The sequence below is a fragment of the Tamandua tetradactyla genome, chromosome 5, assembly GCF_023851605.1.
Source record: "Tamandua tetradactyla isolate mTamTet1 chromosome 5, mTamTet1.pri, whole genome shotgun sequence".
NCBI classification, from domain to species: Eukaryota; Metazoa; Chordata; class Mammalia; order Pilosa; family Myrmecophagidae; genus Tamandua; species Tamandua tetradactyla.
In genome coordinates this window covers 83,175,831-83,186,461 of record NC_135331.1, presented here as the reverse complement: position 1 = coordinate 83,186,461, position 10,631 = coordinate 83,175,831, and the positions used below count along the sequence as shown (strand labels likewise).

The following is a 10,631-nucleotide window of genomic DNA, read 5'->3' as shown; positions in this document are numbered from 1 at the left end:
AAAATTATTTTTATAAGCAAATTGAGAAATTGTTGTCAGAACTCGAAGGTTGGAATAAATGTCTCTAAAATAAGTTGCAAAATATATACTTATGAAACCATGCGCAGACAAAATTGGTTTGTAGAGATATCCTATACTCTAACCTTTTCTTCCAAAATTATTAGTATAAACTTTTTTTCTGAGCTTGTTTAACTGCTGGGCATATAACCTGAGCTAAAGATTATGAGGATGAGTCATCAGAAACAAATAAAATGCAAGGAGTCCCTCAAGAAAGAAATAAGATCCAGCCCACAGGCATATTTCTATCAAAAATGAACAAGCACAGTTCTATAAACAATCAATCAAAATATGCCAACCTGAATCCCTGTCACTGTCCCTATCTCCCTCTCTTCCCATCTCATAAAATTCCCTTAATTCTCAGATCAGCAGACAGATGTGGGCCTTGCCTCCTGTCTTCTAACTCCATTAATGAATCTTCACACATACAGAGTCCATATGTGGTGTACAATCGATGGCTCACAATATCTTCACATAGTTGTATATTCATCAACATGATCATTTTAGAACTTTTGCATCACTCTAGAAAAATAAGTAAAAAGGAAAAAGAAAAAACTCATACAGTCCATACCCCTTACCCCTCCCTCTCATTGACTACTAGTAGTTCAATCTACCTAATTTATTTTACCCCTTAACCTTCCTATTCTTTATTTATTTTAATCCATACCTTGGATAAAAGGAGCATCAGACACAGGGTTTTCACAATCACACAGTCACATTGTAAAAGTTATATCATTATAAAATCATCTTCAAGAATCAAGGCTACTAGAACACAGTTCAACACTTTGAGGTACTTCCCTTCAGCCACTCAAATGCACCATAAACTAAAAAGGGATTATTATATAATGAATAACATCTAGGATAAACTCTCAACTGCTTGAAATCTCTCAGCCATTGAAATTTTATTTTGTCTAATTTCTCTCTTCCCTCATTTGGTCAAGAAGGCTTTCTCAATCATATGATGTCAGCTTCTGGCCAGCCCTGGGAGTTCAGTCCCAAGATGGCAGGGACCTCACAATAAAACTCCTTCTTTTCTCAAAATCCTGATGTCATGGTGTGGTGATTTGAAGGATTATGTGTCCTAGAAAAGCCAGGGTTTAATCCTGATTCAGTGTTGTGGGAGTAACCATTTCTTTTAATCCCTATCCAGCACTATAAAATGGAAACTTGATTACATTATCTCCATGGAGATGCAGCTCCACCCGTTCCAGGTGTGTCTTGACTAGCTTACTGGAATCCCCTAAAAGAGGAAGCATTTAGAGAAAGCTTCAGAATGAGGAGAGTCAGAACCCATGCAACCAGAGACCTTTGGAAAATGTCCCTGGGGGAGTTTCATGAACCAAGAAGCCAGGAAAGGAAGCTGGCAGATGCTGCCATGCTTGCCACATGCCTTTCCAGTTGAGAGAGAAATCCTGAACATCATCAGTCTTCACGAACCAAGGTATCTTTCCCTGGATGCCTTAGATTGGACATTTCTATAGCCCTGCTTTAGTTGAGACATTTTCACAGCCTAGAACTGTTAACTTGCAACTTAATAAATTCCCCCTTATAAAAGCTGTTCTACTTCTGCTATATTGAATTCTGGCAGCTAGCAAACTAGAACACACAGTATTGGTTTCTGTGTGCCTCAGGCAGCCAAATCATAGCTTGATAACATTTCTATTCTATTAGCTTAATAGTTATTTCATTGTCAATAATATCATTTTAAATTAAATTTAACTTCAGATTATTATAACTCTTAGATGAAACCTAGTAGAAACCAAATACATATTAGTAGAAAAATTTTCAAGGTGAAAGTGACTAGGTGCACCAGTTTTATAAAGTATAATTGTTTTCCTGATAGTAAAAAAATTTTATGATGCAATTTGAAAATACAGAAAAAAAAATATGAAGACTAGAATAAAACTACAGAATATGAACTGCAGAGTGAGCAACATTAATTCAGCAATGTTTAAATTTCTGAATATTATAATTGGATTGTGATTATGTAAAAGGATATCCTTGATTTTAGGATATGGTGTGAAAATATTTAAGGATAAAAGTCTACAAGTTTTTCTCACATGGTTTCTTAAAAAGTTAATAGCAACAGTAAATATTATATAGAGAATGATAAGGTAAATGTGGCAAAAATGTCAATAATTGGTATCTCTAAGTCATGGGTACATAAGAATTTTTTGAACTTTTCTATAAATTTGAAATAGTTTTTTCAAAGTAAAAGTTAATAAAACTGTTATCCATGTCATATCTGCTCACATTTTATAGGCAAAGTAAATTTAAAAGCTAGGCATACATTGAATAGGGTAAAGGAACTGCAATTCTACTACTTGCCTGGAAGAAGAGAGGAAATTAATATTTATGATCATCCTAATCTCTACTGTGTATTTAAAAGATACAACGTCCAAAAAAGTTCAAGTAAATGAAAAAATAAGAACTTGATAGCACTTTTATCTGCCTGTAAAATGGGAAATGTCTAAAAAGTTTTTATATACCATGCTGAAAGAAATGTGGAATTCTAAAAAATATATCTGTAGGTTAATTTGGCAATGCCTATTAACTCTTAGATCTTCTAAAAATTTATAACATTGACCCAGTAATATCATTTCTAGGAATCTAAGATAGCACATGGACACATTCATATATGATAAATTATTTGCAATAATATTTATAACAAAACAGTAAAGCAATTCAAATATGCTACAATAGAAAAACGGTTAAATACATTTTGATGTGCCCTTTGGGTAAAATACAATTTACAACAATGACAAATAAATTTTTAAAGAATCCTGAAATATTCCTAGTATACTTGAACTAGAAAAACGCAGTGTATAAAACTCCATTGAGGGTAGTGCAACTGTGGTTCAGTGGCAGAATTCTCACCTGCCATGCCAGAGACCCTGGTTCGATACCTAGCCTATGGACTTTCTCAAAACAAAACAAACAAACAAACAAAAAATTCAACAAATGGTGTTACAATAATGGGATATTCATGTAGAAAAAGAATGAAATGTGACCCCTGCCATACAGCGTACAATTAAAAAAAAAATAACTCCATTGACAGAAAAGAGAAAATGCTATTATGTTAATAATGGTGAACTTTAAATATTTTGAATTTAAAGATGAGTTGTTTTCCATAAATGTATTTATTTTTACTAAAATATAGGTAAAGCAAATATGCTAGTTTTAAAGTAAAAAGATGATTAATAGCTATACGAAACAGTCATTAGGTTTTTATTTATACTGAGATATGCAATTTGTCTAGCCCTAAAGCATTTAAGTTTATATTCCACCATGGAATTTTCATACTACCATTGTCCCCAGCTCCACAGTGTAGTTTCATATCTTTGAAAATTTTTTCCATGGCATAAGTGTACATTTGAATAGTAGCTAAAATTATCTGTAGTTTTGATACCTTAGCCTTTAAATTTCTGCCTCAATGGTTAATTGTTGGGAAATGAGGAAAACCAAATTGTTCTAATGCTCATGCAGCGAATAGTCTATTGGCAAATAAAAATATTTATCAAACGATAAATTAAAAAGTAAAAATGTTGCAAAAAAGGGATATACAATGAGTGAGTAAAATAACAGGTGTTTGACTGAATCAGGAGGACCAAAATTCCTTGAATAAATCATGACGCCTGAAGATTAATAACTAGTTAACTAGTTTGCCTAGTAACTAGATATATTAGTTAAGGTTCTCTGGAGAAACAGAATCAACAGGGAACACTCACAAATATAAAGTTCATAAAAGTGTCTCACGTGACCCCAGGAATGCAGAGTCCAAAATCCACAGGGCAGGCTGTGAAGCTGACGATTCAGATGGAGGGTCTGGATGAACTCCACAGGAGAGGCTCACCAGCCAAAACAGGAAGAGCCTGTTCCTTCTGAATCCTCCTTAAAAGGCTTCCTGTGATTAGATTAAGCCTCACTCATTGCAGAAGACACTCCCCTTTGGCTGATTACAAATGGAATCAGCTGTGGATGCAGGTGACATCATCATGATCTAATTCTATGAAATGTCCTCAAGCAACAGACAAACTGATACTTGTCCAACCAGACAAACAGGTACCACAACTTGGCCAAGTTGACACGTGAACCTGACCATGACACTAGGTAAAGATAGATCGGAGAAGTATTCCAAGCAGAAGGAAATATATGCTCACATGACCAATAGTGGAAGAAAATATAAGTGCCAGAAAAAGAGAGGGTTGTATGGCTGGAAAGTGAATATTTGTCTTCATCCTGTAAGTGATGGAAAGCCACTAATAATCTACAGTATGAGCGGGAAGAATTGAATGATTTTATTGGCATTTGAAAGGATCATTCTGGCTATAGTTTACAGAGTTGGTCTGCAAAGAGTTGGGAAGAGTGCATAAGGCTATATGGGATAATAAATTAGGTCCAGACAAAAGAAGATGGTACTAGAAGTATGAAAAAGGAAGAAATGGGGAGATGAAGGGTACATAAAGAATGATTGGTATGTTTTAATAATGGTTTATACATAGGAAATGATGCAAGGGATTGTGTAAGGTATGGCTCATTTAAAATTTGCGTATGTAAAACAAAACCTGAACCCATGCATTAAATGACTGATCTTTAGAAGAGGGCTTTGTGAAAAGCGAGAGATTGTGTTCAAACTTTTGGGTATGTTGAATCAGAAGTGCTTTTCATATATTGAATGAGATATGTCAATGGCAGATATAAGTTTGAAGGAAAAGGACACCTGTAATAGGTCTTTGTTTTTGGTGTCTTATATTTCTTATAATTTTTGTTTTCAGGACAACTAGCTTTTGGAACACCATATATTTAAAGTGTTTCTATTTCTCAGTGATTGGAAATGTCATATTTAGTAAAGATGTAATTATTATGTATGAACCACATTCTATTCTTCTGTTTTTAGTTATTTTCTACAGATGATGCTACCTCTTATGCTTAAAATTATTTGATAATTCCATTTAACTTAACTGGATAAAGTCTAAATATTTTGGTAAGCATCTCCAGCATCATCTTGTGTGTCCCATGTGCACTATGCTTTAGCCATCCTAAATTATTTATAATCTCTGAGAAGCTTTGTTTGTAACTACACACTGTATTGCCTAAAATGTTGCCTCCTTTATGTCTTCACATAATTAACTCCAAATAATCATTTAGGTGACTCAGTTTAATGCTCATTCCTCCAGAATACTCAATATGGTCAGCTCTTCTATTGCACTAACTTTATTAGGTGACTCTTATATATCCCCATAACAACACTTGCCTCTTACCACATGGAGTTAGTCAACTAAAAAAAAAAATCATTTGCCAAACCTGATTAAAACATTTCTTAAGGACAGAAATTCTGATTCATGATTGCTTTCCTCTGTGCTAGTTCCATCTAATGAATAACAAATATTTGTTAAATGAGTACATAAAAAGAATGAATTCAGATCAATATTAGAAGAGAAATTCCCATTGATATTTCTATTAATAATTAGCTTTACAATTTACAGGAGATCCTGAATTCTTGTGGCAAAACTTGGGACAAATAAGGGATTTGATAGAAGAGAAGGAAAAAAAGGAGATATGCTATCCATAGGAAATAAGGGAATGAATTGAAAATAGAGTCGAAGATGAAACTCAACCAACATTTAAGGCTTCTAGTACAAGATGTTAAGACTTAGTTATTTGAAAGTTAATTAGATTTGATCCAGCCTATATATATATACTTAGAATAGCCCTAGCAGTACATATGATGGATTTCATCAAGGGCTAGGAAGATATGAAATGACTGAAGACTTGGGTGCTGATGGAGGAAGTTTTGGCTTTAGATCTCTGGTATTTAATCATAAAGATGTGGGAACCCTCAACTGAGGTAGTACATAAGATGGTCCTAGAACAAACAGCATATGAAAGAGATGGTAAAACTACTAAGACTCCTGACTAGTCTGCCATTGATTGAAGGGAATTACATTGACTTGACTTCAAGGAACAGAGTGCCTTGGGTGACTTCTAGAAAGGAGATGCATTTTTAATTTAGAAAGGAGATCTCTTGATCTCAGCATTGCCTCCTGAATGGGAGAAGAGTTATTTTTTAACTCTTAGTAGAATTCAAACAAATAAATAGAGCCTGGAAAATAAGAAAAACTGTTCAAAAGTTATTGCCAACATCAAGGTTAAAGAGGCTCAGAAGATTCTCATCACCATGGAATATTTATTTCTTAAAATAAAGATTCTTGATACCACTCTCTTGAAGACTCCTTCATATCCTTAATTCTCAGGCCATAGATGAGTGGGTTCAACCTGGGGCTGGTGATTCTATAGAAGAGGGAAATCATCTTTCCCCAATACTTAAAGGTAGATGAATGTACTTGTATGTATGTATATATATATATGTTCCAGAAAAGAGTGACACCACAACCATATGGGACCCACAAAAATCCCAGAAGCATTACACTATCCTTCTGCTGATTTCATCCTCAATACTTCTTGAGCTATGAAGCCACAGGAGATGAGGATCAATGCCACTAGGATTAACAGAATTAATACACTGAAGAAAAAAAATCTCAGCCTAATAGACTTTGTGTCAGCACTTGACAATTTGAGAAAGGCAGGGACCTCTCAGAAGAAGTAGTCCATTTCCTGATGACCACAGTGTGGCATGCTGAGAGTCAAAGAAGATTGTAACATTGAGTTGCTGACAGCAGTGAGCCATAAGAAAGCTGATCTTTAGGCAGAACCCAGGATTCATGATGACTACATAGTGTAGGTGTCTGAAAATTGCCACAAATATGTCAAAGGACATAACAGTCAGGAAGAGACACTTGGTAGCATTCTGGGCCAGAAAAATGATGAGTTGGAACACATAGCCACCATAGCTCATAGCCTTTTTATTACAACAAATACTTGCCAATATATGAGGGACTGTGCTTGTGGTATAACAGAGATCTAAGTTGGAAAGATTAGTGAGAAAGAAATACATGGGTGTATGAAGTTTGGGATCCAGAATGTACATGTTCACGATGGACATATTTCCAAAGATGGTGAACCACAAAGAGGGGCATCTGCAGCCAGGGTCTGTCTGTGAAGCCAAGTAGTATAAACTCTTTTGGGGAGCTTCCATTTGACCATTCACGTTGATTTTCTTACCTTTGATGTCCTAAAATCATAAAATAGGAATGCAGTCAGTAGATATTCATTGAAGACTCTTATTAAAATGAATTGAAATTAAGTTAATTATAATGAATAGATCAGCATCAAGTATAATTTACAGTCAGTTGAATGGAATGCTTTGGAATACAGTACCCTAAGTAAGTCATTACAATTGTTACTAAGTAAGTCATTACAATGGCTAAGAAGTGCCTTTGTTTTCACTGGTTTAGTTTGAATGACTTCATGAAGTAAATCATTACACTTAAATGATATAAGAGATATCAAATTATGACATAAAAGTATTGAAAATTTAAGTGTTCAATACATTTTAATACATCTCCTTTTCCTTACCTGCTAATCTATCTTCCTAAATATTTTCATAATAAATCCTGCTTTTATTCCAATTATGTTAAATTCTGGTTCAAAATGTTGAGCAAATTAATGTTAAAAGTTATAGGAGTTTCACTTAAATCTGCCATTAATCTACAGAAATTCTGCTTATTTTAGTAACATCCTCACGCGATTTTTTTTGGGTTATCTCTTTATCATATATGACATTTATACTGCCATTTCCACAAAGAACTCTCATGGTTAATCGATGCTTTTATTCAAGGTCATAAAATTATGTTTATTTGTGATATATGGTAATGAACATAAGTGACATTTTCCCTTCTCTAAACATCTGAATGAAAGTAGTAGAACTGACAACCTAATCATTGTTTAACATGTCAAGCAACATGTCAGGACCCTGCTCGGTGCCTGAAATGCATCCTTTCTAATTCTTACTAAAACCCAGATTAAAAGGTATGGCCTACATTTCATTGTTACTGTGACTCAGCATGATTAAATAATATGTTTGCAGCAAACTCAAAAATGTCAAAGCCAAGATTCAGAATTTAAAAAACACTCTTTCTTTTACATCCAATTGTCCCCCAACTATATAGATAGCACAAGAATGTCTGCATATGATGGTTCTAAAGTAAAACAGGGACACCAACAAAAATCAAATAATCCATTTGATTTTTCTCAGCCTGGGAGAGTTGTCAGTTATTTAGTTTAAACCTTAGAGCACCTGAATTTCTTCAGTGTATTTTGCATGTTTAGATCCATGTTTATTGAGATGACTACACCAGTTGAATTAAATCTTGGCTGCTGACGGTGGTGGCCACTCTTAATGTTGCCAAAAAGCACATTGCTCCTTACCTCACCAGCACCTGCATCAATTTCCTGGAAACCAGCCTGAGCATCAAAAACCCAGAGCTGCCAGTTCCAGGAATGAGATGTGACCCAGCGCTACTGGGGGGAAACGATGCCCAGGGCGAGTTAGCACTCAAGTCTGAGGAATTCGGTGATATCCACTTCCAGACCACAGCGAAACTCTGAAAGCCAAAGAAATTGTGTTTTTTGAGGCAGCTCTCAACTGGGCCAAAAGAGAATGCTAGTGACAAGATCCACCCTTGAGCACTGAAAATAAATGCAAGGTCCTCAGAAAGGCACTTTAGTTTATTCAAATGCCCACAATGGCCCTGATGATTCTGCAGTGGTGCTGTGCAGTCCAGAGTTTTAACTCTCAATGAGACCAATGACATCTTTGTCTGGTACACTGTGGCCAAAAAAACCCAAGTTGCAGTTTGTGGGCAAAGCCTGCAAGGAACTTGTCCCCCAGTGCTGTCATCATTTCCAGTCTTGGGCCTATAGGCACAATCAGTGCTGCTACAGTGTCACTGTGACCAGCGTGACATTGATAAAAGAACCTGGCTTTAGGTTGTATGGTATCAATTGTGGCTCTGCAGGATACGGTACCAAGATTGAACTCAAGAGGCAGGATTCGTGCTAGGGCAGAACATGGACAAATACTTCTTAGATGGCTCCAGCAACACCTTCTTAGTGTGGTTTGAGTACTCCATGAAGATTAAGCCTTTCACTCAGATAGTGTAATGTTGGATGGCAACCAACTCAGCTATTTTGAACAAGAAGGCATGAGAGAGGATCAGTGTGGCAAAGTGACAGTCCAGTTTTAGTGCTCCTTGGACAGCACCAGTGGCTCTGGGGGCACAGAGAGGGCAGATCTCAAAATTCATATTCTAAGCTTGAAAGCCCTCTCCCTGAGCAGAGGTTGCTTTGAGGGGCAATCTGGTTCATACTTGCTTGATGCTTTGCTCATCTGCAAATATGTGATTAGCACAGGTATTGTGTAATCTATGAATCTGTAGGCAGTTTCTAATGTTTTATAACCTTTTAATTATGTACAGGCAAAGAAGTAGCTTTCAGCTTTTAATTGTATGCTAAAATGAGCCAAGTTCTTAAGGTTTCTGTTTTCAAGTTGCAACTGTATACCAAGAGAAATTTTGTGCTCTTCCAACCACCCCACTGACCTCTCTGTTTTGACCCTTTTAAGAAAATTTTTTGATAAAGTCCAATTTTGTTTTGGGCTTTATTTTGATAAGTAGAAACAAATAACTCAAAAGAGTAATAAGAAGAGTTATTTTTTAACATAACCCTCCCACCAAAAATTAGATAATCCTTAGTTTACAATTTTGAAAGAAGTTTTGCTTCCAGATAAGTAATAATCTAGAAAGTAGATTCATAAAATAATAGTAGCTATGTCTGGCTTTTATTTCTTCTTTTTAATCTTTTGCTTTTTTAAAATCCTAAATTCATAATATGGCTACATATTTAACACTGTGGTATTAATGTAAACTAGATACAAGAAAAATAAGAAAGTAAATGTTTGTTTAGGCCATGACTTCTGCTACAAGCAGACATATTCTTTTAGTTTAGAAGACAAAATATTGAAGTAAAAAGCTTCTTTTAGAAGTAACAAAATTACAAAATTTTATTGTCAATAGAAAAAAGTTGCAGTCCTATTAATTTAAACTAAACATTTTAAAAAGAAGCCTATTTAAGTGCCCGTAAATAAAGTTTAATTGGAATACAGATATGCATACACACACACAACTGAAAATTTTTGTGCGTGTGTTCCAATAAAAATTAAGTACACTGAAATTTTAATTTCATATACTTTCACAAGTCATAAACTATTAGTCTTCTTTTAAATCTTTTTTTTTACCTAGCCCATAAATACGTAAAGAAACATTTTTAGTTTGTGGGTCATACAAAAACATATAGCATGCCTCCCCCTACTCTGGATTACTGCATTATTCTCTTCATGGGTTTCCCTGTTTCTACTCTTGCTCGGTCTTCTTTCCCCAGGCCTTTTAAAATGTTCTTATAAAACTGATTACGTCATCACCTACCCAGAAACCCTTCAGTGGTTCCCCAAAGCCTACAGGATAAAATCCAACCCCCTTAGTATAACATAGAACTCTGTAGGACAAGGCTCCTATCTACTATGTGAATCTTTTTGTCATCATGACTTCTGTGAAGCAATCAATCTCAATCACTTGGGATAAGAACTTTGAAAAAATAATTTGTGTTTCACCCATGTG

At 35.1% G+C, this 10,631-nt stretch overlaps 2 pseudogenes; one reads left to right on the top strand and one right to left on the bottom strand.

Annotated features, from left to right (window-relative positions):
- Positions 1-6,216: 6,216 nt before the first annotated feature.
- Positions 6,217-8,292, bottom strand: LOC143683164 (putative olfactory receptor 2B3; annotated as a pseudogene).
- Positions 8,293-8,328: 36 nt separating this feature from the next.
- LOC143683163 (BTB/POZ domain-containing protein 3 pseudogene) lies at positions 8,329-9,270 on the top strand (annotated as a pseudogene).
- Positions 9,271-10,631: the final 1,361 nt, after the last annotated feature.